The 27,368-nt window shown below is 38.2% G+C and overlaps 1 long non-coding RNA gene across 1 annotated transcript; it reads left to right on the top strand.

Annotated features, from left to right (window-relative positions):
* Positions 1-9,919: 9,919 nt before the first annotated feature.
* Positions 9,920-18,750, top strand: LOC143736676 (uncharacterized). Its single transcript, XR_013203552.1, has 5 exons — positions 9,920-9,957; positions 10,378-11,035; positions 11,229-11,274; positions 13,901-13,991; positions 16,429-18,750. It is a non-coding gene; the product is annotated as an uncharacterized LOC143736676 (long non-coding RNA).
* Positions 18,751-27,368: the final 8,618 nt, after the last annotated feature.

Raw genomic sequence — 27,368 nt, 5'->3', positions numbered from 1 at the left:
GTACAAATTGGTTGTGTGATAGCGTTGTAATATCACAAAAGATCATCTTAGTGCTAATATCACAACAGATCATCAACAGTGCATTTTTTTCCAAACATTTCATCGTTATCAATTGTGTTAGTACAATACTCAAAATCATAACCCTTTTCACAACACAAAATAACTGTTTCATCTATATAAATGTTTCATTCACAGTAGCTGCCTTTCATTATGCCATTACTATCAAACTTTTGATTTGCATTCTCTTCTTGTTCAGTTAAATAAATTTGTCTAAACAATCTTCGGATTGTTCACATGCACAGCAATATTTGCAGATACATAAACATGCTGTTGAAACATTTTTTTTATCACCAAACAAGTCAGTGCAACATATGCACAGCAGACATATTTACACTGTAAAAAAAACGTAGAAATTTACGTTAAAAAAAATGGAAGCTGTGGTTGCCAGTATTTTACCGTAAAAAATATGGAGGAAACCTTTTATCTTTTACGGGACTTAAATTTACGAAAAAAAAAAAAAACACAATGTAAAAAAAACCTGTGAAATTTACGGGAAAAAACATCTGCTTGGTTGCAAGTATTTTACCGTAAAAAAAATATGGTAGAAACCTTACTTTGGACTTACAATTACAGAAAAAAAAAACAACAAAAAAAAAAACATCAGCAGGACTTAAATGTGTGGTAAAAAAAAAAACATCAGCTGTGGTTCCCAGAACTTTACCATAAACAATACAGTAGTAACCTTTTAGTTTTCACAGGAGAACCCTTTTATTTCATTAACCAATAAACGTTATCATTCAATTTCACTAAAGTATTCAAATTTGTTTTATACCTTTGTAATATAAATGATGATTGAAAAACCAAATGATGATTCAAAGTTCATCATCAATAATTTTCTACAAGTTGAGGCGCACATTAAAGGGATAGTTCACCAAAAAATGAAAATTCTGTCAGTATTTACTCACCCTCTTGTTGTTCCAACCTCGTAAGACCTTCGTTCATCTTCGGAACACGAATTAAGATATTTTTGATTAAATCTGAGAGCTGGATCACTCCTCCATAGACTTCTAAGGGATTGAAACTTGTTCGCCGAAAAGTTATTAAAGACATCGTTAAAATAGTCCAAGTGACTACAGTGGCTCAATCTTAAGTTTATCAAGCGAGAAGAATACTTTTTGTGCGCAAAAACAAACAAAAATAACGACTTTATTCAACTATTCATTTCCTTCTCTGTGGGCCTCGAGTCAGTTCACGTAGTGTAATAGCGTCTGTGTTATACGTCACACGTAGGCTCACTATTGGCCGACGCTGTTCATGTGTGTGATGCGTGTGACATATAACAACAGAAGCTTACGCTGTTACACTAGTGAACTGACTTGAGGCCCACATAGAAGGAAATAAATAGTTGAATAAAGTCGTTATTTTTGTTTTTTTTGCGCACAAAAAGTATTCTCGTTGCTTGATAAACTTAAGATTGAGCCACTGTAGTCACTTGGACTATTTTAACGATGTCTTTAATAACTTTTCGGGGAACAAATATCAATCCCTTAAGAAGCCTATGGAGGAGTGAGCCAGCTCTCAGATGTAATCAAAAATATCTTAATTCGTGTTCCGAAGATGAACGAAGGTCTTACGGGGTTGAACAACATGAGGGTGAGTAATTACTGACAGAATTTTCATTTTTGAGTGAACTGTCCCTTTTAAATATATAATGTTCACAGTGTCATACACACACATACAAAACACCATCATGGTGACACACACATGACTCCAAAATAATGCCATTTATATTCATTAAACAATATATAATGTAATATAACCCCCAAATGTACATAACTGATAGCAAAAACTAAGAAGAAACATAATTATTTAAATAAAACATCAAATGTGAAGTGTCACACAGGGAATTCTGGCAATATCAATTTAGAGAAACAACAAGAACAGAAAAAAGAGAAGCGACATTCAGAAACATATTTGATTATGTAGATCATTAATTTGACATTATTTATTGTAGCCCTTTGATTCAACAACATGTGATGATCTGAAGAATTGCGTGCTAAAAAGGATTGAGCTACTGAATTTTTCAGACACACAGACATCAAGAATCAGCATATGAATCTCAACAACGGTGATGATATAAGTGCAGTGCATGATGGGAGCCATCAATCAAAACTCATCAATATCTCCCAGCATGCATTGCAGCATGAATAAATTATGCTGAATTGCCTTAGTATTTTCATTTATTATTATTATTATCTGCTTTCATTTTTGCTGTTGTTTTTGTTGCAACCTTTTAGTAGCTTGTTTTGTGATGTTCAGAGTTTTATCTGATTATTTTGTTGATTGTCACCGTTGTTGAGATTCATACGCTGATTCTTGATGTCTGTGTTGGTCTATTATTGACTATTTAAGTCCAATGTAAATATGTTTGTTGTACATATGTTGCACTGACCTGTTTGGTTAAAAAAAAAAATGTTCCAACAGCATGTTTGTGTATGTGAACAATCTGAAGAATGCTTTTCATTATCCCCAACAGTGTGTAGTTGGTTAGACAAAAATCTGGTAATATGAATGAAGTGTGTAAACTATGCAGTGGAAAAGCGCCAAAGCGTGCCGTACCGAACCGAACCGTACCGTACCATGCAGTGGAAAAGCGCCAAGGCTCTGCTCTGTTCTCCTAACTCAGGAATACAGATAAAGAGACCATATGATATTTCAATGTAATGTCTATTATTAATTAACCAATATAAAAATTTCCACTACAATTCCTGCCTTTTTTATAATTCAGATTACCTAATCATAATAATAAAATCAATAGAACAAATTTTAAGTCGTATCACATTTTGTTCATCCAATTGAACCGACATCCCAGGTTTTACCAGTCTCTGTACTGAGCTGGAAACACACATTATAATGCATGGTAAACATAACAATATTGAAATTGGTAGTACAGTTTGCTATTTAACACCGTATTTAATAAAATCTATCCAGAAAAGGGTTTATATTTTTATCCATTCTTTTAACCAATGTAGTTGTTCAAAATTAACTAATATTTCCATTACGGACCGTCTTTTAGCTTATTACCATACAGATTTTTTTTTTCACAATCAGCCAGATTTTCTTTCTTACTCTTAATGAAAAGCCTAATCATCTAGTTTCTTCAATAATAATCCCTATAATTTACCGGAAATATTTTCTAGAGAATCCTTAACCTATCAAATCATTGGATCTAAATCCTATCTTGATTCAATCAAATAAAATCATCAAAATCATCACAAAATCAGATTCTTTTGCTAAACTCAAATCATTAGTTGCATCTTCCTCCAGGTGTTTTGAACATCTCATTTGCCCCATGGGCATCCCGTCTTCACCAGGGTGACTCTTTGCGAGTCGTTGCACTGGTCTTTCCCTCGTGGGTGAGGGAGGCTTGTTACTAGCACAAGCCTTTGATCCCTCACTTTATGCTCTATGATGGTTGATTTGAGGCTTGTCGACGTAGTCTAAGGTGAGGGGCTTGGACCCAGGTGTCACTCTCTCCAACCATGTCTCTGATCATTACCAGATTTTCTCCTTGGATCACGACGCACCCCCACTGGAGTGAACCATTTCCTGCTTTGACCTGTGAATGGAGACCTTGAGGTTTTGTTAGTGACCGCTTGTCTGGTCGGTCGTCCCTTTTGGTTTGACCTGTGGAATTTTTCATTCATTTTTTTTTCATTACGCCCCTGCATAGATTATTGAGGGTTGAATGAGATCACGGTCAAGAATCGTTATCCCTTGCCGCTCATGTCATCTGCCTTCGAAATCTTGCAGGGGGCCAAAGTCTTTTCAAAGCTAGATCTTCGTAATGCTTACCATCTTGTCCGCATTAGGGGACGAGTGGAAGACGGCGTTTAACACCCCCTTAGGCCACTTTGAGTATCGCATTCTTCCTTTCGGTTTGGTCAAAGTCATTGGAACCGTGTTCAGAGCGTTAGTTAACGACGTGCTCAGAGACATGCTTAATATTTTAATTTTTGTCTATATTGACGATATTTTAATTTTCTCTCCCTCTCTCCAAGTACACACTCAACACGTTCGACAGGTTCTCCAACGTCTTCTCGAGAATTGACTGTTATTTAAGGCCGAGAAGTGGACTTTCCACGTGCAATCCGTCTCTTTTCTTGGGTCGGTTATTTCCGCTGAGGGCATAAGCATGTATTCCTCTAAGGTTCGTGCGGTCACAGAGTGGCCAATGCCAGGCTCGCACGTCGCTCTCCAACGATTTCTGGATTTTGCAAATTCTTACCGTCGTTTTATCCGTAATTTTAGCCAGATCGCCGCCCCTCTCTCGGCCCTCACGTCCGCCAAGGCACTGACCAGCACAGAGATAGTCATACCTTGTTTCAAAACTTTGTCATGGGAAAGTTTTGAGACTTTTGAGAAACATTTTACCCTATCTTGTGAAAACACAGCACCCAGTCAAAGATTTAACAACAATCATAAAATTGAGGAAAAACAGAACAACTGTAATCCTGAGTTCCACATTATCTCCTGTCCGATATGGCATTATATGTGTGCCTCAATCCTGAGCGAGTAATTGTAAGTTTTGAGCACAGAGAACTATTGTACCGGGAACCGGCAAACAATCAAATAAACTTTATTTAAAATAAAATAACGAAACCAAAATACCGCCAGCAGCCCCTCGTGGACGACTGCTGGCTACCGAAAATAAATATAAATGCCAGCAGCCCCTCGCGGACGACTGCTGGCTAAAATAAAATACAAATACAAAAACAAAACACAACTAAAATACAGGCCTGTTCCTCTATCGATCATCAACGTCGTCGCTCCTCCTTTATGCTTCCGCTCCTCCGTGAGAGATGCGAGACCGGTGTGCTTCCCATGTGTTGCTCATTAGCAATCGCACCACCGGCCTCGCGCCGTTCTCTCATGTCCCTCGGCCGTCCTGTTCGCCACATACCCCCATCGCCCCTCAGAGGCCGGGGGGTACCCACGAGCCTGTGCCTACTCCCCCCGGCGGCGGCGATCCCTGGGGGGTATGGACCGACAAGCCGAGGGAAACGGAGACGGAAGCATGAGGAGCGACAGATCGAGAGAGGCGAGAGAGAAAAAAAAATTTGGTCCGGTTCCCACAACGCGCTGCCATCTGGTCCCCCACCAGCTGGGCGATCTCCTCTGCGGTGCCTGGCGGTGACGCTGGGTAGCCCCCGGTGGACAGCTCGACGCTCCTCCGCCGCCCGGTGGACGGCGACGGCTCCTCGGGTGCCTTGGGCAGACGGCAGCTCCTCCCCTTCGCTGGTGGACGGCAGCAGGCTCCGGCCCACGGCGAGTGGCAGCGACTCCTCCTCTCCCTCCTGGATGGCAGCCGCCCCTCCAATACCCAGGTGGCCAGCAGCGAGCTCGACCGTCCCACCGGCAACTCACTCCAGAGCACCGCCTCGAGCGCCCATGGCCGCGAGTCCCCCGCTCCCTGCTCCTCCCCTCGTTCGGCGGATGGCAGCAGGCTCCGGCCCACGGCGAGCAGCGACGACTCGCGCACCATGCTCTATGGCACCGCGGATTCCCCACAGCGGCGAGGACTCTCTGACAGCGCGTTCCTCCCTCTTCCCGGGTTTCGGCACCAGTGTAGCAATATTCAGTGAAGAAGGAGGCGGGAACGGGCGAACAATCAAATAAACTTTATTTAAAATAAAATAAACAAACCAAAATCCCGCCAGCAGCCCCTCGCGGACGACTGCTGGCTAAAATAAAATACAAAAACAAAACACAACTAAAATACAGGCCTGTTCCTCTCTCGATCATCAACGTCGTCGCTCCTCCTTTATGCTTCCACTCCTCCCTGAGAGATGCGAGACCGGTGTGCTTCACATGTGTTGCTCATTAGCAATCGCACCACCGGCCTCCCGCCGTTCTCTCACGTCCCTCGGCTGGCCTTTTCACCATAACTATATTTTGCAAGCACATTGGATTATATTTTGAACAGAAATTAACAATCGCAAAAAAAAATTTGTTTAAGCAAAGAAAAAACGATTCCGTGCTCAATAAATGTATTTATCCATATTAACATGCAATAATAACCCCTCTCACGCAGTTTACTCAGGTGCTCTCTCACAAACTTATTCTCTGCGCTCCTGTCAAGTCCCCCTCTCTCTCAACCTCTTAATTCTGTGCACGCTCAACTCTTGACACACACGCTCGCTCAACTTGCAACAGCGTTACAAGTGTGCCACAAAATCCACCAATCGGAAAATTAAAGGTCAATTGTGATTGGCTGTTGGTCTCCAATCATCACGCAGCACAAAGAAGACGAAAAATTAATTTTATGGATGGATGTCTTCTCTAGCCACCATCAAACAGGACTGAGTCAAATAGTGAAAACTGCAACAATATGACACAACGTCAGGTGAGTTAAGCCTTGTTTATACTTGAAGCGTCCGCACGAGCACGAGTCTCCGCTGACTGCGCGCACACCTCTCCAAACGGCGAAGGCGTTTATACTGGACGCGCTCGCCGTTGTACTATTCTGTGAAACGACAGGGGGCAACTCGGAGTCATTCCCCTCTAAACCACCAAGAATCAGCACAGAAGTAGTTTTCTGTCTATTAGTAGTTTATTAATTGCTGATTCATATAAAAAGAGTTTTACATTCAGAGTATGCAGAGAGTAACAACATTCAGTTTTACATTAAATTAGCTCAAATTATATATAGGGAATTCTAATAATTAATCATGAATATGATTAATATATTGCATATTACAGTTAAATTATCGAAGTTGAAAATAGATTGATTGTACATATGAATGATCAATCACAACAAATTATAATTCCTCATTCATATATCAATGGTCCATTTCCAGATCGATTATATGAGATAACCTTTAATGGAATTAATTTAGCTATCGAACTGTTTGTCCAGCAAACGGCCGTAAGATTAACTTATCAACTTCTCAACAAAGTTATCCCTCATAAACTTCAAGAAATATCAATTTTCTGGCTGTGAACATTAATTTTCCTGTGTTTATAAAATTAGACTACTCAACGTAGTCAATAATAAAAGCTTTTGTAGCTAGGATCAACATCTCATTGACTTTGTAAAATTTAGCATTTTAGACAGAAGCAATCAAGAATATAATGGTTTAAATAATTGGACTAATAATACATCAAGCTACAATTCACACAGAATATATATGTGTATATATCCGAAACAAACAAAACGAAAAACATTACAAACACGAATTAAAATAGGATGAGAGAGGAAGATAACAATGAGAGGGAGAGAGAGAGTTGGGAAGAGAGAAAGAAAGAGAGTGAGTGAGAGAGAGAGAGAGAGAGAGAGAGAGAGAGAGAGAGAGAGAGAGAGAGAGAGAGAGAGAGAGAGAGAGAGAGAGAGAGAGAGAGAGAGATCCGTAGGATCACAGGATGGCAAAATTCACCTGGACATTTCAACCTTAAAGAGACAACACAGAAAAACACAGTCTTAATGCTCTAAAATCGTGGTAACTGAAACTTGCATAGTTATCATGTGTCTGAGGCTGAGCCCTGTTGCGTGTGTGAGTGGCTTGTCTTTGTGTGTTCCTTTGGAGCGTCACGTGGTTTGCGGTGGTTTGCGGTGGTCTGGAGCGCGCAGTTTCAAAGAAGGCTTAAAGGTCTTTGACGTAAATTACCAGATAAATAATTCAGACTAAGTTCATTTCTGGGGAAATGAACAAAGGAAAACAAGCTTAAGAAAAAGGAAAGAAGAGGAAAGATCCCACGGTGTGGGGGATCACGAGTATGAAGGTTACATCGGATCGAAGGAGGTAAGAGAGAAGAGCGTGATGAGGTGCTTGGTGCGTCTTCTTTAAAGACACTTCTGTTCACGCCTCCTCTGGCGTGAATGCACCAATCAGCTGGAAGAAAAGTGTGCGGATAAGTGCTCCTTTGTTCCCTCGAAACCGACTTTGCATGTTTCATGACAGTGATGTAAAAATGCGTTCAATTTTACTCCAGAGATGATAAAACATAGTAACATACATTTTACGGTTTGTACCCATATATATATATGGTTTGGTCAGATCAAGAGGATTCTAAAGGTATGAAGAACGACATAAACATTATAGGAAAACACAGTTACATTAAAACTGCATCTAAAGGCACCTCTGTTCATTTAGAATTACAATACGATCACATCTAACCCCAATGGAACATGGGCAAACATAAAAACATATCGAATATATCATAGTACAAGTCTCTCAATGAGGAGATTGGAGAAAAGTCCGTGTGTGTGTGTGTGTGTCTGTATCAGAGTTCAGTCAGCGTTTCTGTTATATGGATGAAGGTGAACCCAAGCGCAGACAGGATGCAGTGACACAAAGTTTATTATGAACAGAAAACAGAGAAAAACAAAACCCACGAGGGGGCAAACAACACTGGTAGGGAAAATAAAGACTAACAACACTAGACTAAGACTGAACAGTAAACTAGACAATAAACTCACAGCAGATACAAGACTAAACAGCTCTTAGACAAAACTCTTACAGGATACTCACAAGGGTGATTACAAAGTATGAAACAACATCCAACAATGAACCGGGACAAGAGCGCAAACACAAGGGAATTAAATAGGGAACACTAATGACGAGGACATGTGAAACTGACTAGACAATAGTGACAAGACGAGGGAAACAAGGGGGCGGAGTTACATAACGAGACAACACAAGCATATGGTCCAAACAACAGACCATGCGCTTGTACACAAAACATGGGTCTGTCATGATCCTGCCACAAGACTAGGAAAAATCAAGGACATGATGGCAGAATCATGACAGTTTCCTCCGGGGAATTATGTGTGTGTGCGTCTTTTTTGAGTTTATGAGTTTAACACGGAGTACAATGTTCGTTTGTTTGGGATGTGCCACGACAAAGGGAGGGGGCGCCTGTCACATGTCAATACGACAGACCATTTCTTTGTTTCATTGTTAGAGAATCATTAACTTAATTAAAAGTCTCATTACATCTGCTTTTTGTCACAGTCCATAAAGATAGGAGCTGTGTCTGCAAATTAGAATCCAGCAATTTAATCGAATGGCCGACGTGATCAACTGGTTGGTGCTACAGAGTAATAAATGCAGTAGGTTATTGTACTTTCACTGCATGTAAACTAGTTAAACAACTGAAGCCTTATTGAAGAGTGTTTAAACCTTAATTTCATCAGTAGGGCTTACTTCTGATATTGTAGGCTTATTTTGTAAATGTAAGCAGTTAGGCTACTTTAGACAAGTGCAATCTGGGTGCTTAATGCAAATGTGTTCCTATTCACAAAATGAGAGGCTTTCCTTTTATGGTCGCCCATCAATGCAAATTTCTCGGTGTATAGAAGGATCATAAACTTGCTGGTACAAACGTACCAGTTCGGCCAGATTCTATGGAAGCAGAATAGTCTCAAATATAATTCACTCAAGAAACACGATTCACACATGCGTAGACAAGTTCACATGCATGAAACCTAATTCACGTACACAGAAAAAAATTCACGTGCGTGAAAAAAAAATACATTCACAAAAAGCAATTCACATGCGCAAAATAAAATTATATATTCATAGAAATACATTTCACAAATGCAAAACACAATTCGTAGATATACAACTGTTCACAAAAACCTTTGAATGTTTAAAATGTACGAGTGTCTGAATGTACAAATCGTCCTTTACGTACGAATCCCCTCCGATTTGTGTGTGTGTGTGTGTGTGTGTTTGAGACTTTCCTGGCAGAGCTCTCTTCCCACGTGGGTCCGTCGTACTCTTTAGCCAATCAGATGTGAGCTTACCATTCAACCAATCATATGCCATAAGGCACTGAGAGTGCATTCAAGGAGCACGATTCTGCGCACCTTTTGCGCAATATGGATTAGTTAGAACGGAAATTAAGCCTTTACATCAGTAATCCAGCATGGCGAACGAAGAACGGGAAGCACGGGTAAGAGTTTAGTTTATGTCATAAAAGTCTGAGTTTACACATTTTATCGTTTACACATTCAATCTAGACAGTTTTAATAGTTAACTTAAGTTAAAAGTAAAAAAAAATACAGTTGTAACAGGACAGTTACAGTAATTATAAATTAAACTGCAATCAGGATAGTAAAAAGAAAGACCTGTAAAGACAAAAGTAACATTTTGAGTGTTGTGAAATTATAATTCTAAATAACCTTGTTTTATAAATTGATGTCTGTTAGGTCAGTGTGTACTTGCTTTTACAATACATTTCAAAACATGAAACCACGTAGTGGTTGAAGCAATGTAGTTCGATCAAGATAAACAATATCAGATATTTAGAAACTTTGTTTAACGTGTAAATATATTGTACATTGAAATGCATCTTTCTCTTCTTATAATTTAGGAATATCTAAAGCAGTATATTCTTCAGCTACTTCATGATCGTTTAGTTCATGTCTTGGATAGACAGCCACTGAACGTTGACTACCTTGAGTTTATTTGCAGACAGGAACTAGTATTTATTAGTGCCCTTGCTGAAATGGTACATATGTCAGAGGATGTAATGGTAGCTCTTACAAATCTGAGCTACCTTATACAGCGTCTGAGGGATATGGAGGCTTTGGAGCAGGTATCTGTAACAATGGAGCTGGAACCAGGACAGGGACGTGGACGTCCAAGAATTTCAATTTCTACGATCAACCTTACCCATCTAATAGAACTAGGGCTTCCAACCCAGTCTATTGCAAATTTACTTGGTGTGTCTCGTGCAACACTGTTCAGGATGAATGAAAACAACTTATCTGTGAGAGCTTTGTACAGCACGTGTGAGAACTTGATGCCATTGTCACAGAGATTAAGACCTCCATGCCAGACGCAGGATATCGTATGGTTCGAGGGACTCTACTGGCACAGTGGGATAGGGTGTGTGCATCCATGCATCGTGTGGACAGTGTTGGTGTTCTCTCCAGGATGACCAACTTGAGATGTATTGCTCGGAGACGATATAGTGTTCCTTACCCCAAGTACCTGGTGCACATAGACACCAACCATAAACTCATCAGGTATGTCTGCAAGCTTGGTATTAATTAACATTTCTAAAATAACACAACTAAATAGTCATCATTAATGCTCAGATTTTTTATTTCCTGTTTCTCAACCATCATTTTTTTTTTGTCATCTGACTTGGCCTGTATGAAATTATAGTGAAAACTTGACACTTATAACCACCGGCCATGTGTTTTTAATTTTTATCAGGTACAACATGGTAATCTTCGGTGGAATAGATGGTTATTCAAGAAAGGTAGGACTTGTTTAAATGTTTGTTAATGGTTCAAGCACATAGTCAAGTCTAGTCACTTTCGTTTATACAGCACTTTGAACTATACAGATGTTCCACAGCAGCTTTACACGCTTACATGACACTGTTCTAACAGAAGACACTCAATGCGATGTGTTTGGTGCTCGAGAACGCAGACCTTGAAATAGGTTCCAAGGTGCAAGCAGTGGAAAATTTTGAAAAATGTTAGTTTTAGGGGTGTCCATGGTTAACCGATTAACCGTTAAAAATTGCGTAACCGAGTGAAACATTTTGCTCGGTTAAGTGGCGTCAATGGCGTGCATTGAATTTAGTTGTAATACATTTTTGCACCGCCAGAGCGCTCCCAGACATTTGAATTGTCCACAAGAAGTTCACTTTTCATAATTTTAAGGCCGTAAATAGGCTTTCATTTCTCAAATAGTGTAATGTCTTAATTTTAGTTTGAATAAGTCTTAAATTAAGGAAAGACGAGGTGTATTCACCTTGCTGAGGGGGATGTGATCAAAGCCTGGATTGGAGCGAAAGCACGTTCCTCTCTCCACTCTTAAGCATTCTGTAATCACTTCGCTAATAGTCCACTCCTGGTTTTCAATTCCCGCTCACAGAAAAAAACTAACATGTAAAAAGACCGCTTACAAGTAAACATTTTTTAATAGTTGGTTGGGATGAGTAGCCTAACTGAGTAGCCTATTTAATTGGAATATCAAATAGGTTGTGCGATTATTTAAAAAAAATCTCCATCTCCATGTTTTCGGTGCTGACGCGTTCATGTAATGTAGCCTGGGTTGCGCTGCCAATAACCTAAAAGCTGTCAAAAAGAACAGGCAAAAGTAATGATTATGAATATGTCAAATATAGCAAGGAGACATTTTAATTGTTTCCAGGCTCACTCAGCTGGAAAGATGAAGTTGACAATGCTGATTCGCGATCTTCGCAGTGAACGCGCCAGAGAGAAATGCACTTTTCATACGGATTACATAAGCAGAGAGCAGTCTGTTTTCTTTCGTTTTGAATTGTTGTGTTTAAAAGTAGACATTTCAATATAGATTTATTTATCAGGTCTGTGAGACAACTAGGCTACCTTATAGCCTACGCTGAGTTTCGGAATTCGTTTATGTTCACAGCTCCAGTTCACGCGCCGGCGGCTCCGTATTATCTAATGTCTGCTATATTTACTTATTTCCAGGTAATTGGTTGATGAAACATTGATTAAAATTAAGATACAATTAATACAAAACGAAATTCACTTTAAAGAAAGGCTTTGTGCATTCTGTTTGAGGTCTCTGTGAAAGTTTTAGTGCCGCTTCCAGAACTGCCACGTCCAATTGTTTGTTCCATATAGGCTAAATGCGAACACGGATAAAAAAAAAAAAATGAATATTTTATGTTCTGGGGAGGGCTCCTAACGCATTCTCATCCTTTGGCGTCATATGTGACGCCATATGACAAAACGGCGAAATACTACGCACATGGCACCCTTTATCGTCAATATAACACGCACTGTGATGGGTAGGTTTAGGTGTGGGGTAGGGTCTGCGTCTCATTCACGCTAAAGGATGCCAGTCAACTTTATGACGCCTTGGGTTCGCGTGTTATATTCACGCTAAAGGGTGCCATGTGCGTAGTATTTCGCCGTTTTGTCATATGGCGTCACATATGCCGCCAAAGGATGAGAACGGGCTCGGAGAACTGACCCTTCTTCATTCGGCAGTAGTACTTTTGGTTTGTGCAGTGTAATTCACAGAATTAGGTAGCCTAAAACAATATTTTGCCACCTAAAAGTTAAAGATGTTTTGTGCAGTTATTAAAGGTGTTAAAAATGAACTACCCCTTTCTCGTGTGTCTGTATCTCGGGGTTGCGGCGCGTACACTATGGTTAACCGAGTATTAACCGCAAAGGGTTAACGGTTAATGAAAAACTTGAAAACGTGCAGCCCTAGCTATTATCTCAGTATAAACTTCAAAAAATGTGAATCTGTGAAAGCGCTGACACCGTGCACATGAATATTATGTGTTTGGTCTATAGGTGTACACTTTTGAGTATATATGTGCACAGGCGTGTAGTCTTTCTTTACAAATTGACATCACCAAATTACTTTTGTAATTTGTCTGGCCTTAAAAATTCCTAAAGGTAAAGGCACTGAAACACTATTGTAATTGTAAGGATTATATAATTATTATTAGTAGTAAGAGCCATGCACCAAAGGTGATTGCCTGTAAGTGTTTTTCTTCTCTTCTTAATCTTGACTCTATTGCAGCCCATAGAACCGTATGGTAAAAAGTTTATGAAATTTGTAACACAGATAGATTATTGCACATTACCACTTCATTTGTACTGAGGTATATTTTTTTATAATTATTCCATGTTATGAATAATGTTAAAACTAAAAATGGTATTATAAAGAACAGTTCAGATAAGCATTTTGCTATCTATCATTTATTTCAAATATATATATATATATATATATATATATATATATATTTATATATATATATATATAATCTACAATAAACTCAATATCCCTCCTCGTCTTCTCGCTCCTCCATCCTATGACCCATCCTATAAGCTTTCATTCGATTCCTCCGTCCTCATTTTCTTCCCTTGCAGCCTTCCCTCGCATCCTACAGGGGTGGAGCTGAGATGTGAGGAAAGGAAACGAGGATGCACAAATAAGAATTGAGAAGCACCCTGTGTGTGTGTAAGTATGTGTGTGTGTGTAAAAATATGCTTGGTGTGTATTAAGTATTATAGTTTAACCCTTTCATGTCTGTGTGTTTGTGAATTCTCCATCATGGATGTGTTCTGGTGTCAGCCATACATCTCGGGTTGGCTTAGACCAAAACAGAATAGAAGCAATTGTAAGAATTGATAAATTAGGAAATTCCAAAAGGACCATGTGATTTTATATAAATAGGCAAGTCGATGCATTTGTTTATGAAAAGCAAATTTGGGAAAAAACAGGATTACATTATGATCACAGGTTAAAATTTAGATTTCAAGGCTAAGCTAAATGCTATGACCATGCGTCAGATTCCAAAGCTAAGCTAAATGCTATGACCATGTGTCTCCCAAAGATGATTAACAGGATATGGGACTAAAAAGCTTAGTTTTTATTTTTGGATTTGTAATTGTACTTAACACATTGTGCTCATACAACACACTTTATGGTTGTTTGTGCTACTATATGTGCACATAGGCTAGTTAAGTTTATTCTTTGAAACACATGATTGCTTAACTGTAAGTGTTGGATGTAGCACTTAGGTTAAGGCTGTAGATGCCATGCATTCTAGGCCATGTATCTTGTGTAAACTGTGTAAACGTGTCTATGAGAAATTTGTTTGCCTCCTTATACAGGAGCATAGGATTGCCATGTGGTTACAATGTGTTTTCACAGTGCATTTGAAATCTACAAAAGAGAAACAACAAGCTTTAGAGAACGCATACTTTACCTCTCCATTCTATGGGAGCTGTTTTTCGCCTACATTTATAAAGGGTTACGTTTGAATTAATTCTGAATTGCTCTACAATTATTTTCCCAATTAGAAACGGATTCGTATGTTACCGCAATTTTTGGATCAGATTGGTGACGACCAATATTCTACACAGGTTCAAGTGTACTTGGTTTGCAAAGACGAGTTATTTCCGTCTAGAAGAGCGAAATGCTGTTTGACCGACCTAGATTCGGGTGCGTCTGCTTTGTCTATTTTGGTTTAGCGTTATTTCAGATAAGTGTGACGTGGGACACCACGGGCTTGGCCATTCCAAAGCCATTATAAGAGAAGTGAAGTTGGTCGACTAGTGTCTTTAATGGTGGCCAAAACCTCTACTGAGGTAAAGTGACTAAATTAAATTCAGACAGATGCAATTCCATGGGGGCTATGAAAGTACCTTTGATTGTGTACGTGTGAATACGGCAAATCTCAGGTATATAGCCAATTACCTCTGTTCTGTGATGAAACTGATCGGATTGTGATCGTGAGACCAACGTTAAGACAGAAAACGTGAGGACCTCTAAGCGACATAGTTTCCTAATCTAAAAACGGGGAAAATATAAAATAGAGTAAATAGAATAATCAAACGTTAAAATGGCCACGTTGCCTTTATGTAGTCTTTAAAAAGACTAAATTAAACGAACAGGCATTTGAAATCTACATCAGAAACCGCGAATGTGCTTCTAATCAGCCCTGAGCCAAGAAACCTTTTCATATTCAAATGTATTGACATGAGAATGAGCAGAGATTTGACCATGTGTTTAGCATGTGCTTGCGGTCATTGGGTGTTAACAACAACAGAATTCCTCATTGGCTATCAGCCTGGCCGTTGTTGTACATAGCCTACAATGCACTGACCAGTACAGCTTTGACACTTTGACAACTAAGTTGTTCCAGAGACTCTTTAGAGACCAGAAACAATATAATTTAATTTATATTCCTAATTTATATAATATAATTGTATAAATTATAATATACATTATATTGTAATCGCCAAGCAGGGCATTAATTGGAGAAGTGTGACATTAATCCTTTCAATTCGATTTCATTGGCCTGCTACCCAGTGCCAAAAAGGGAGGGGATGTGCTTTTATTTTTTGCCTTTACAAAAACACAACCAGAAGTGTGGCACAGGTAATAGCAAACCAAATCATCCTTGACTGGGACGCACCAACTAAAATTGAATCTGATCAGAGAACTAAATTTACAAGGAGGGTGTGAACAGAAGCATCACAGCCTTTTGCATGTCAGAAGAGATCTGCACACGTGTGAATGACACCACAGAAAAGCAAATGCTGAGCGGGCAGCGCCGAAACAGGTGAACTAATTTCTGCCCACAGATCTGACTGTAAAGAGAGCAACTTTGAAATAAAGCCATGGGCATCGACCCATTTGATTTTATAAAAATATGAGTCTGAAAAACTCTGGTTAATCCAGAATATTTCCCCAGCAGAACTGGGAGCTCTAATGCTCATGACACAGCAGACTGTGAAGGCTCCACTTCAAGAGCAGCTTTTAGGTGTCACGTACTGCACTGAATGGACATGATAATGGAGCAAGGAGAAGAATTCCACATGTCTGAATTTGAAACTGTTGAAAACATCAGAATTAACTGTGGTTCTCTCTGCATTTGTTTCTGTCTCAGGTGTATTACTGCAATTCCTTGAAGGACGGATGCCAGGATGGGCCGGACCCAACCTGCATCAGAGCCAGGACAGCGGGATTGTTAGAACATAACCTAAGACTCGGGAGATGGGTGAAAAGACACTTCAAGAGGCCATTAACATCACACAATAGCACACCACTATATAAGCATGGCCTCCCAGTATAGAACTGGAACTAAATTTACAACACAATTATTATAGATTAGATTCCACCCATCTCCTAGACATGAACACTGAACACACTCCTCCATCACTACACCCTCACATCACCATCACCTGGAATAGATCAAATCTATCCAGGCTGAACACTATACATCATAAGATCACCTCACTAAAGACCTATTGTACATATTCACATTAACAGATCCGGATAGCTTCACACACATAGGATGGGAAAGCTGATCCCATGACATAGCATACGCGATTCACAACACTCTGCCAACTCATGGGAAAACACTGGAATATACATATTAATGGCTACAGTCACAAATCAGTGCAATGCATACAATTCAACCCTGTCATTGACTGTGACTTAGCCAACAACACACACACACAAACACACACACACACACACACACTCTCTCTCGCTCTCTCTCTTTCTCTCACACAAACTCTCACACTCACACACAGACACACACACACACACCCTCACACAAACACACACTCTCACACCTGTTGCAAGGAATGAACAATCTCCATCCCTGAATACATTTAAGCATGTTCCAAGTCACTTCTTAGATTTGCATAAGTGGCTGGCATTGGAAGATTCCTGAACAAACACTGATTATTATATACATATGCATTTATTGAATAGTATTGTTGTTATTACATGACTTCTTGATCCATAGAATCTATTTGATTGCTTTGATTACACTGACCTCTTGCTGCATTTTCTTTATATAATTCAGACCAAAAAATATATATATTTAAGAATTGGATATTTAATATGAGACATCCTTACCATTCAGGACCTTCAGAAACATATGAGACAGATGTACCATTCGCACTTGCTGACAAGAACATGGTATTTTACATTGAACATGACATGATTTTGTTTTGTTGCATTATGTGTTCGTATGCATTTCCTCATGGCTTCAAGTTCATAAGTGCTCAATCGTGAAGTGGACATTTAAGACGATTTTCAGGTGTCTCATACGAGGCAGTGTGGAACCAAGGAGAACGCCTTCATCCATTGAGGTCTGCCCAGACAACCGCACTGCTGGAGGTGACAGGATTGGTCAAGAGGGTCAGATTATCGTCATGGGAAAGGTGCCAGAGAAGCAGAAGTTTCTCTATGAAGGAATGACACGTCGACTGAACAAGTCACAAAGGTCCAGATTGACTTTATGAACTTTGCTCACATTCTAGGCTGAAACGCAAGAAGAAAACCTGAACGCATTCATCCACCTGCTAGCTCAAGCTACATACACCTGGTGAGACCAGGCGTTCTGCAGGTGAACACAGTCATCTGCAAGCTTCTACAGATACTAACATTGAAAAGACAATTTTTCAGTGACATCTCAAGGATTACAACAGATGTTTATAAGTGACTCCATAGGAGCTCATTTCAATTTGACCCACGGAGTCAAGGAGGGAACTGTAAGAATTGATAAATTAGGAAATTCCAGACAGTCTGTTTCGGGGGTGACCAGACACTGAGAGGACAAAAGGACCTCTCTGGAGATTACCATTTGAACTGGCCTTCATGCACCATTGAGACGAAAGTCTCACCTCCGAACCAACTTCATCTACATCTCCCCTCACCCCCACCTGAATGCACCCAAGAAAATGTAGTTTTAATGTGAATGATTATCACAGAGTATTTTCATGTTTAGTATTATTTTAAATGTCACAGTACGACTGGTACAAATGTCTCATTCCCAAAGAATTAAACCCAAAAGGTAATAAAGTTCTTAGGAAGTTTAGAAATATCTTCCACACCCTCCAATACTGGAGGGTGTGTCTTTGAGTTAACACCTTCGACCATTTGACTGAATGCTAATTTTCCACTGCTAGCAAATGGTGACTTACAGGTAAATTTCCACTGTGAATGATGTTTAGATTTGAAATGAGGTCTGGGTATATAATGAAACGCAGTGAGAGCTCAGGGCCTTTTCTATATCTGAGATCGGCCCGTGAGGCTGAGAGTTGCGAGACTCTCAGCCTCACGCATTTCTTGTCGGGTAAACTTTTTCCCCTTTGTTCTAGAACATTTGATGGTTTGCATTGATTATCTTTCAATTGATTATGGAATTGTAATAATACATTTACCTGACATAATAAATTGTTATATTTGATTATTCTAACAGACTTTGACTTTATTTTCATTGGAGTTAAAAGGAATAGTCAAACATTAACGTATATTTAATGATGCACAGATATCATTGAAAAACCTTTTCATTTTATGGAGTCAGATGAAACGAGTTAATACATAAGATAAAATGTATTGCATTTAACCAAAAATACTTTGCCACGAGAAAAGACAGTAACACGCAGAGACCTTCACCGCTAATTCGAATACCGCCATTGGATCGAGTTAGACGGCCTTACACAATAAAGGTCGTAAAGAGCTTGAACCCCAAAAATCATTGCTTGCAGCTGTGTACTCTCATCTGTTGGTACAGAAAAATCTCTCTCTACTAATGTATATCTTCGGCTGTACTGTATATGTTTAAATATATTCTACAGATTATGTACCTGAAGATTTCAGACAACAACCGCTCAGACACCCATTTGGCCTTTTTCAGAGAGGCAGTGAATACACATGTGTTTCCACAGAGGTATGAATTAATATTAAGTTGCAAAAACGGTTTTTTTTTGTTTCTATTATTTTATCATATACTTTTCTGGATAATCTGCTGAAGTTAAGTTAATTGTGTATAATTGAAACCCATCAAAATGTGTGATGTTTTTATTGCAGAGTGAGAGGAGATCATGGCGGTGAGAATGTGGGAATAGCAGAACTAATGTTTTCAGTTCGTGGCCCTGATGACAACAGCTTCATCGCCGGTAAAAGTGTGCATAATCAGAGGTAAATTCACTTTTATGTTGGTGGTCTGACAGCATTAAAGGTGCATTCAGATTATGTGCTTTATTTGAGTACATTTTGACCATTAAAAATATAATAAATATATTGTACAAATTTGTGTAGTATAAATGGAATTTGAACATACCACATTTAGTGTGCTAAGGCGTCAGTGGCATTGCTTTAATGCCCATTCAAAAATCTTCTCCCATGGCCTCATGGGATAATGAAGTGTTCATCAAATGTACACCTCAGCAGAAATAGTAGGTAATCTGGGTGCTTTTAACCTGAATCTGAACCTGAATTCGGACATACTATTCTCACAATTCCCCCCTACTATATGGGTTCACCATCATTTGCAAGTGTTACTGTTTTATGTTGTTTTCAATGCTGGTTGTACTAGGCTAATAACTATCTTTCTTTCTTTTTATACAGAATAGAGCGTCTCTGGCGTGATGTATTCGTAGGGGTAACAAGCATCTACCATAACATTCTGCACACATTGTAGGACAGTCACTTGCTGGATATCAGCAACTCCTGCCATTTATTCAGCTGTCATTATGTGTTCCTGCCACGCATCCAGGCCAGCTTGGATGTCTTTTCTGAGGGGTGGGACAACCATCCCATAAGAACAGAACACAATCTAACACCCATTCAGTTGTGGCAAGTGGGCCAGTTCCAAAACCCAATTATGGATCCAGAGGTAAATTTGGCATCCACGTAAAATGGAGGCAAATATTAAATGTGTAAAAGTTTAAACAAAAAGTACAATTATCTATGAAATTTGTTTTCTCCAGAACGTAGCCATACCCAACATTGAATGGGAGGAGAGCGGATACTTGGAGGACCCAAACCTTGGGGTGCATGTTCCTGTGCTTGACATTTCATTGACAGACGATGAAATGTCACACCTTACAGAAACCATCAACCCCATGCAACACTCTGAGTCTTATGGAGTAGACCTCTAACTTAGCACTGTCCAGTATGTTGAGAGATTAACTGAAAGTTAGTCCCTGCCAAATTCCATTTATGCTTTCTTGCCTTGTTGTACACCCTGCTTAATCCGTAGGTGTGGAGCTTTCATTTTTCATATTTACCCACTGTACAATATTTATTGGTAAAAAAAAACACATTATTTGTATACACATACTAGAGTTTACCAACAGGTGCCAAACATGTTTTCAACATTGGTATCCTTTTTTTTTTTTTGACATGTACATGTGGTGTGTATATACCAACAGGTATTACTCAAGTTTTCAACCTTAATGCAAATTTTATGCCAAAAGAAAAGTTCACCCAAAAACAAATCTTATCCTCACAATTTAAAGTCAGCTGGAATCTAAATGGGGTCACTTTATTTATTTAATGTATATATATCAACCTATATGTACAGACTTTATTGCACTTAGGCCAAACATTATGCAGCATGAAAAATTGTTTAAGGTTAATCTAAAAAATGAATCCTACAGATTACATTTGAGTGAACTATTCCTTTGACATTTGATATTGCTTTCTAGCACAGTTTTTACTAACAAACAGGTTTTAACTGTGTTAAAAGACATTTAAGAGTATTCCAACTTGAAAATAAATTTGATTAAACGTTTAAAACATTGTAAAAGTTAACACTTTAGCCTCTAGTCTTTTTTACTCTTAACTTAGGCTAAATCCTTTTTGCAATTTAAGAACATTACTAAACACACTGCCCGTTATCTCTTCTAGTTAAATGAGACCAAATCCACTATTAACAGATTGTAGGCACATTACCATATCCATTTTGAATGTGGTGTAGCTCTGATAGTGACAGGGAAGGCGCAACATATTGAAACACGTCTGAGCAACAGGGAATTTGGCAGTCACCACTTCCAAAATCAGGTTCTCTTCTGGCACCTCCCATCCCACCCAGAACTTCATTAGGTCACTCAGCATGTTTGGTGATGCTATGAAAGAGTCATTAAAAGATATCACACATTTAACTGCTTTATGTAAATGGTATTCAATCGCACTGAAAGTCAAGTAATGTACATACCTTCGTACATAAATCGTTGCATGTAGCTTGTGATGCCGCTCATTATTTCAACAGCAATGCAGTCATCATTGTCCTCATCATCATCCACAGGCTTGGGCCATGCAATTTTCTGAAGGACTGTCTATGAGGGTTTGAAAATGTATGTTAACGGGGTCATGAATTATAATTTAACATTTTATAAATGTTAGTAAAAAAAATCTATATATTCCTAAACCGGTCAAAAAGTAGAAATACATGGACATTTTTTATTCTGGTTTTCTACCTCGTTTTGAAACAGTTAGTATGGCGTATGTGTTCTGATTAGCTCGCATCTTCACATAACTTGTATTCAATACAAAGTGAGTGGGTCTCAGATGTGACTATTTGATAATCGCTGTGGATTCATTCTTGTACTAATGTGACCAAGAGTTGGTCACATTTGTCACAAATCCAAGAAAGTAGGCAACGAATAGTAGCAGGGATTTAATAAGATTAGGCTGAAGTTTCGAACTCAAATTACTTAAAATATTTGTATACTATAACAACCTCCTATATGTCACAAGATAAATGCGCATTTAATTAGTAATTCATGATCCCTTTAATTGTCTACGTTTATCATTCCAGTGACTGCTCTATAATGACATTATATTGTTTAATCTATATAATCTATTGATTGATATACTTAATTGATATAATCTATTATACATACGATTTTTCCTTTAGTGCTTTTCCAAATACAAGCATTCTAACTTGTGCTGTAATGTCCATTTCTGACTCCCTTGGGAAAACTACTTGGTGACTGTCAAGTCTTTGGGATAGTAGTGGCCAGATACCAGTCTCTTTGAGACCTTTCCTGAGATCTTTAACCTGGCTTTTAACACGTCCAAGTACCTGAAAACAAAATTTACAATGACAGTTTAATTTTGAAACAGCATAATAAAGGTTAAATAATTGATTTCCATTTCATAAAACTTTTTTTTTTTTCCATAAACAGTGAGCTTAGGCAACATAATTTAGTAGATTGAGACACACACACACACACACACACACACACACACACACACACACACACACACACACACACACACACACACACACACACACACACACACACACACACACACACACACACACACACACACACACACACACACACACACACACACACACACACACACACACACACACACACACACACACACACACACACACACACACTCCTGTGATCAAAGCAAGAAGAAGGTACATAGACGGATAAGTTTTATGGTATTGCAAGGGAGTTACTAGGCCATTGCTCATATTCTAAGTGGTTGCTAGGGTGTTACTAGAATCTTTTAGTACCTACCTAGGTATTGTACTAAAACATAAAAAGTTTATTTTCAGCATGCTGCTAGGTTTGGGTTAAATAGAGACTATATATATATATATATATATATATATATATATATATATATACTATATATATTATATATATATATATAAAATATAGTAACTATAATAACTCCTGCCACAGTATCATTTTAAAACAAAATAGCAAGACTTACGCCATGTGACAAAAGCTGTTGAAACAGCCAGTCTCGATTAGAAGACGACGGAACAGGGAGATCCCAGAACAGGCAAAGATCAGTTAATCTTGTACTTTCTTGTTCAGTGAGTTCCGTTTTCTTGAGCTGCAAGAACACCACTAATTGAAAATGCTTTCAAATGATTCAGTGACATGCTTTTACAAAAATAACAAATATTTAATAAAGTGCAAGTACTCACCAAACTAATGGTTTCCCGGTGGTCTAAATCAGGGCAATCCTGCAGCTCTAGAGTTGAAGCCGCACTGTCTAAACTACCTCCAGTTAGTAGGATTACCAATGGTAAGCTCAGTCCAGAAAGACAAGGACCTCCATGGACAAAAGAATGACCTATCATTCGGCCAGCCATTTGGAAAAGGTTGCTGTCACGTAGCACAGCAGATGCAGAGGGGACACTGTGTTTTTTTCCCCCCTCAAAAAGGGTTGTGGAAGTATTTTTACTGAACTAAATTGAATATACGCACACACATAAATGCTATTTTCCACCACTGGACTGAATCAATCTGAGTAAGATAATGAGTTTCAGTTGCTTTTATGGGGTCTTTTTTCCCTCCGATGTGCATCAAAATCAAGAATTTAAGTAACATGGGAGGTAACAGTTGTTACCTCGATGACACCATTAAAAGATTATCTAAAATCCATTCATCGCTGCATTATCATTGTAGCTTCTTGATACAAAATAAATCTGTCTGTGAAGGTGTGGCCCAAACGGCACTCTTCTCACACTGAAACGCTTTTAAACAAAATCAATTTATCAAAATTGTAATGATATTTCACAATTACCCTGTTTTAACTGTATTTTGGATTAAATTAATGCAGCCTTGGTGAGCAGAAGAGACTTCTTTGTAATGTTTCCAAACTTTTGACTATATGTTTGTGTCCATTGAATAGAATTGCAACTGGATAACATACCCAAAATTAAAGAGAAGCCTGTCTTCAGTTTTTTCATAATAATTGAAAAGATGTGACGATTGACTCCTTTGCCAACAGCTGCATCTCCTAAAAAGAAATCAATTTAAAAAAAAAAATAGCAATCTCAAGTAAATTTCACTAATTGTACAAACAACGGTTACTTCAAACAATGTTCCAGTAATACCTGTCAATCTACATTTCAATGGTGCTGACCAGTTTACACTGTTCATTTTATAAAATGAAATCAGTGTACTGTCCTGCTCATCCAAAGTATCAAATTGGTTAATCTGTAGTGACATAGATGGACAGTCCGAACTTTGGGAAAGCAATTCTGCACAGAACATTCGAGATGCTTTCTGATGGTCAGTTTCATATTTCCATGCTGAAAAAGAAATTCACAAGTTATGCAAAAAAGATTTTACAAATATAGTTGTACAACAAATCTAGGGCTAAAAACAAAGCCACAACTAGAGTTTATATTTTTACATATAGATGCACTTGTTTCATATCAGTACAACAGCGATAACCAAGCAGAATATGTGTGGGGCATAACCTGCTGATAATGATGTAGATGACTGTGCAGTTGAGGGTCCTGGCAGTTCTTCTCTTGTTGAAGTGCTTGGAGAATCACTGCCACTGAAAATCTTCCCTCTAAAATAGGCATGGCACATACAATTTTTTAATTTTGTTTATCCAACCAGTTCAGAAACTCTTGCACATTAAATGAAGAAAAAGAAGCATCCATTATACATGGAAAATACAAGTCTTTTTAGCTAAAGATGTCTGTTATGGGATTAAATAAAAGATTAGTTCATCCAAACATTATATATTTTTAAATCTTCTTCACCTACATTCCAACTCAGCTGTTGTTGACCTTTGTTGTTTATCTTCTGCTCTGTTGTTCATATCTTTAACAAACAATGTCTTTAACAATATGGATCTTTCACCTCTTTGCACAGAAACACATTTTATTTATAGTTAAAAATATTTTAGTTATAGATTTGTTTCTCACAAACAAATGGCATTTCTCTTCAGAAGACTTTGAGTGACAAGACTAATAAGGAATAATAGTTTGCTTTATAAATGTGACTGCTAGAAATTTTGGTTCCGGTCTTCATTTTTCTCTGTGAACAAAATTTACCAACAGCTGAGATGGAAAGAAGGTCAGTAACTTTAGAAATATCAACTTTGGGTGGACTAATTCTTTGAGGTATTAAGTAAGGGTCTAAAGAACAAATGCAATTCTATTGTAGCATAACTTTACCCTTCACCACACATGCTTGCATGATAAGGCAAGACATCATTTGGGAAAGAAATCTGGCAAATGGGACAGATCTGTAAAAATAACAAATGTACAGACAACTTAGAGGTTACTAATTTCTTTCAGGTACAAGTTAAGAAATGTGCTAACTAAATAAATATTAATTTAAATATAATTTAAATTACTGTTGAATACTGCATATTTGCTACCTTAGACAAAATTATGCAGAAGGTATTATAAGTTGCATATCAGTCTCATCGAACTCCAGAATAACCTCACAGAGCAGTTTGCAAGGGACCACAGATTCTTGGGTGTATATTTTGCAAAGCAAAAATACATTTCTGCATTCGTCAGGAAATTAGTTTTGGTCAAATACCTGGAAAGATTGTTCTAAATCTGTTTGAAGTGGGCTTGGCTGGTCAATGGCTCCAATAACATTTCCATCATCATCATCATCTTCATTATCATCAAACACAGTCACATCATTTACTGACTCCTAAAAAAAAATGTGTGTAATAAATGTAAACAGATTTGAACTGGAAGAATTAAGAAAGCATTATGTGTTTAAAATATAATAAAAGACAAAAACAATACAAGTAGAACCTACAGACTCAGTTGTTCTGCACTCTTCAATGTGTAAGGACAACAACGGCAATGGTATTTTCCTGCCACATTTCATACAGTTTGATTGTGGCATCTTTGCAAACTCCACAGATTCAAATGGTAATGGTTCAATGGAAAGCTGCTCTTGTGGTGGAACTACAAATAGCACATTCTTTCCATTGTTTGACACTGACTTCAGGAGCCGAGTTGAGTATCCATCACAGTCAGTGGGAATTAAAGTAAACTTACGCCGACCACCACCACCTTAATGTAAAATCAGTGGATCAAACTCAGAAGTCGTTTCTGATTTCCAGATCCTTTTTGTAAAAAAATCTGAAAGCACTAAATAACTGTATTACCTACAGCATCAATAAAGACCTATGATTATCAATGCATCCATGTTTTATGTATATTTAACATGCAAATTATAAATACCTGTAGATTTGTAAAACATCCAGCCTCCCTGAAGATTTTTTAATTTCGGAAACTCTTCCTCAAGCAGAGTGACAATCTTAAACAAGCAAACACCACATTCATCATTCAAGTCAAGAAAAAAAAAAAAAATTTTACTTGCATCATTACTTCACATTCACTCGTGTTTTGTTTATGTTTGCAATTACCTCACTGTGTTTAAGCATGTCTGGATCACTTAAAAGCCTTTTCCTAAGCCCAGCACGTACAAGTTCTAAGTCTTCATCTCCTTTTGGAGTAAACATGGTTGGTTGGGAGAGCACATATATTTGAAAATCTGTCTTTTTCACATTGACAGGTTTGGCCAAAGAGAAACGTTTTTTTCCCTTAGGCTGGTCATTTTCAGTCCTAAACATACTTGGGAACTGCCTACGGCCAGAGTGACAAAGAGACAATTTTTTGAAGAAAAGTTATTTCTCTTATATGTTTAAATGTGTCATTACCATCTTTTAAAATATTTCAATAATGATAAATGTTTAAATTAAAATACATAAAATTACCTTTTTAATGCCTGCCTCACCCTATTTTCTGGTGCTGGCACAGACGGCAAAGGAGTAATGGCACTTGTCCCACTCATTCGCACATTTTCTCTTGTTGGTGTATTAACACTCCTTGATATACCACTGCTACTAGCTGAAGATGGAGCCAGGCCCCTGGCTAACACATCAATAAGAGCCCTTGCAGCTGATTCCACTTCTGATGATAATGCCTGTCAAACAAACAAATTAATTAAAGAACCTTACATGAGTTAATGTTAAATCAACAATTCTATACGTTATACTATATTTTATTGGCTGTAGTTACTCAAGAGACATACGTTATGCTTGGTTTAATTTGAAATGTTTTGCTAAAGAAAGCTTCTGCCATTATTGTGACTTCATCTAAACGTGCAAAACTACTTTAGCAGAATGCACAAATACAGTATCGAAAAGCATCCCTGGACCAGACAAACATAATGACAGGAATACAGTATAATGCTGTACTCTGACAAGTTTTCGAAATGCTGGTGTAATTTTATTTGATCACTGGTGAAATCGATACAATATCTAATCATTGATAAT

This window comes from Siphateles boraxobius, unplaced genomic scaffold (genome assembly GCF_051911475.1).
Source record: "Siphateles boraxobius isolate OS27281-9 unplaced genomic scaffold, OSU_SipBor_1 130, whole genome shotgun sequence".
In the NCBI taxonomy this organism is placed as follows: domain Eukaryota; kingdom Metazoa; phylum Chordata; class Actinopteri; order Cypriniformes; family Leuciscidae; genus Siphateles; species Siphateles boraxobius.
The sequence above is the reverse complement of the archived record's forward strand: the minus strand, read 5'-3'. Positions and strand labels throughout refer to the sequence as shown.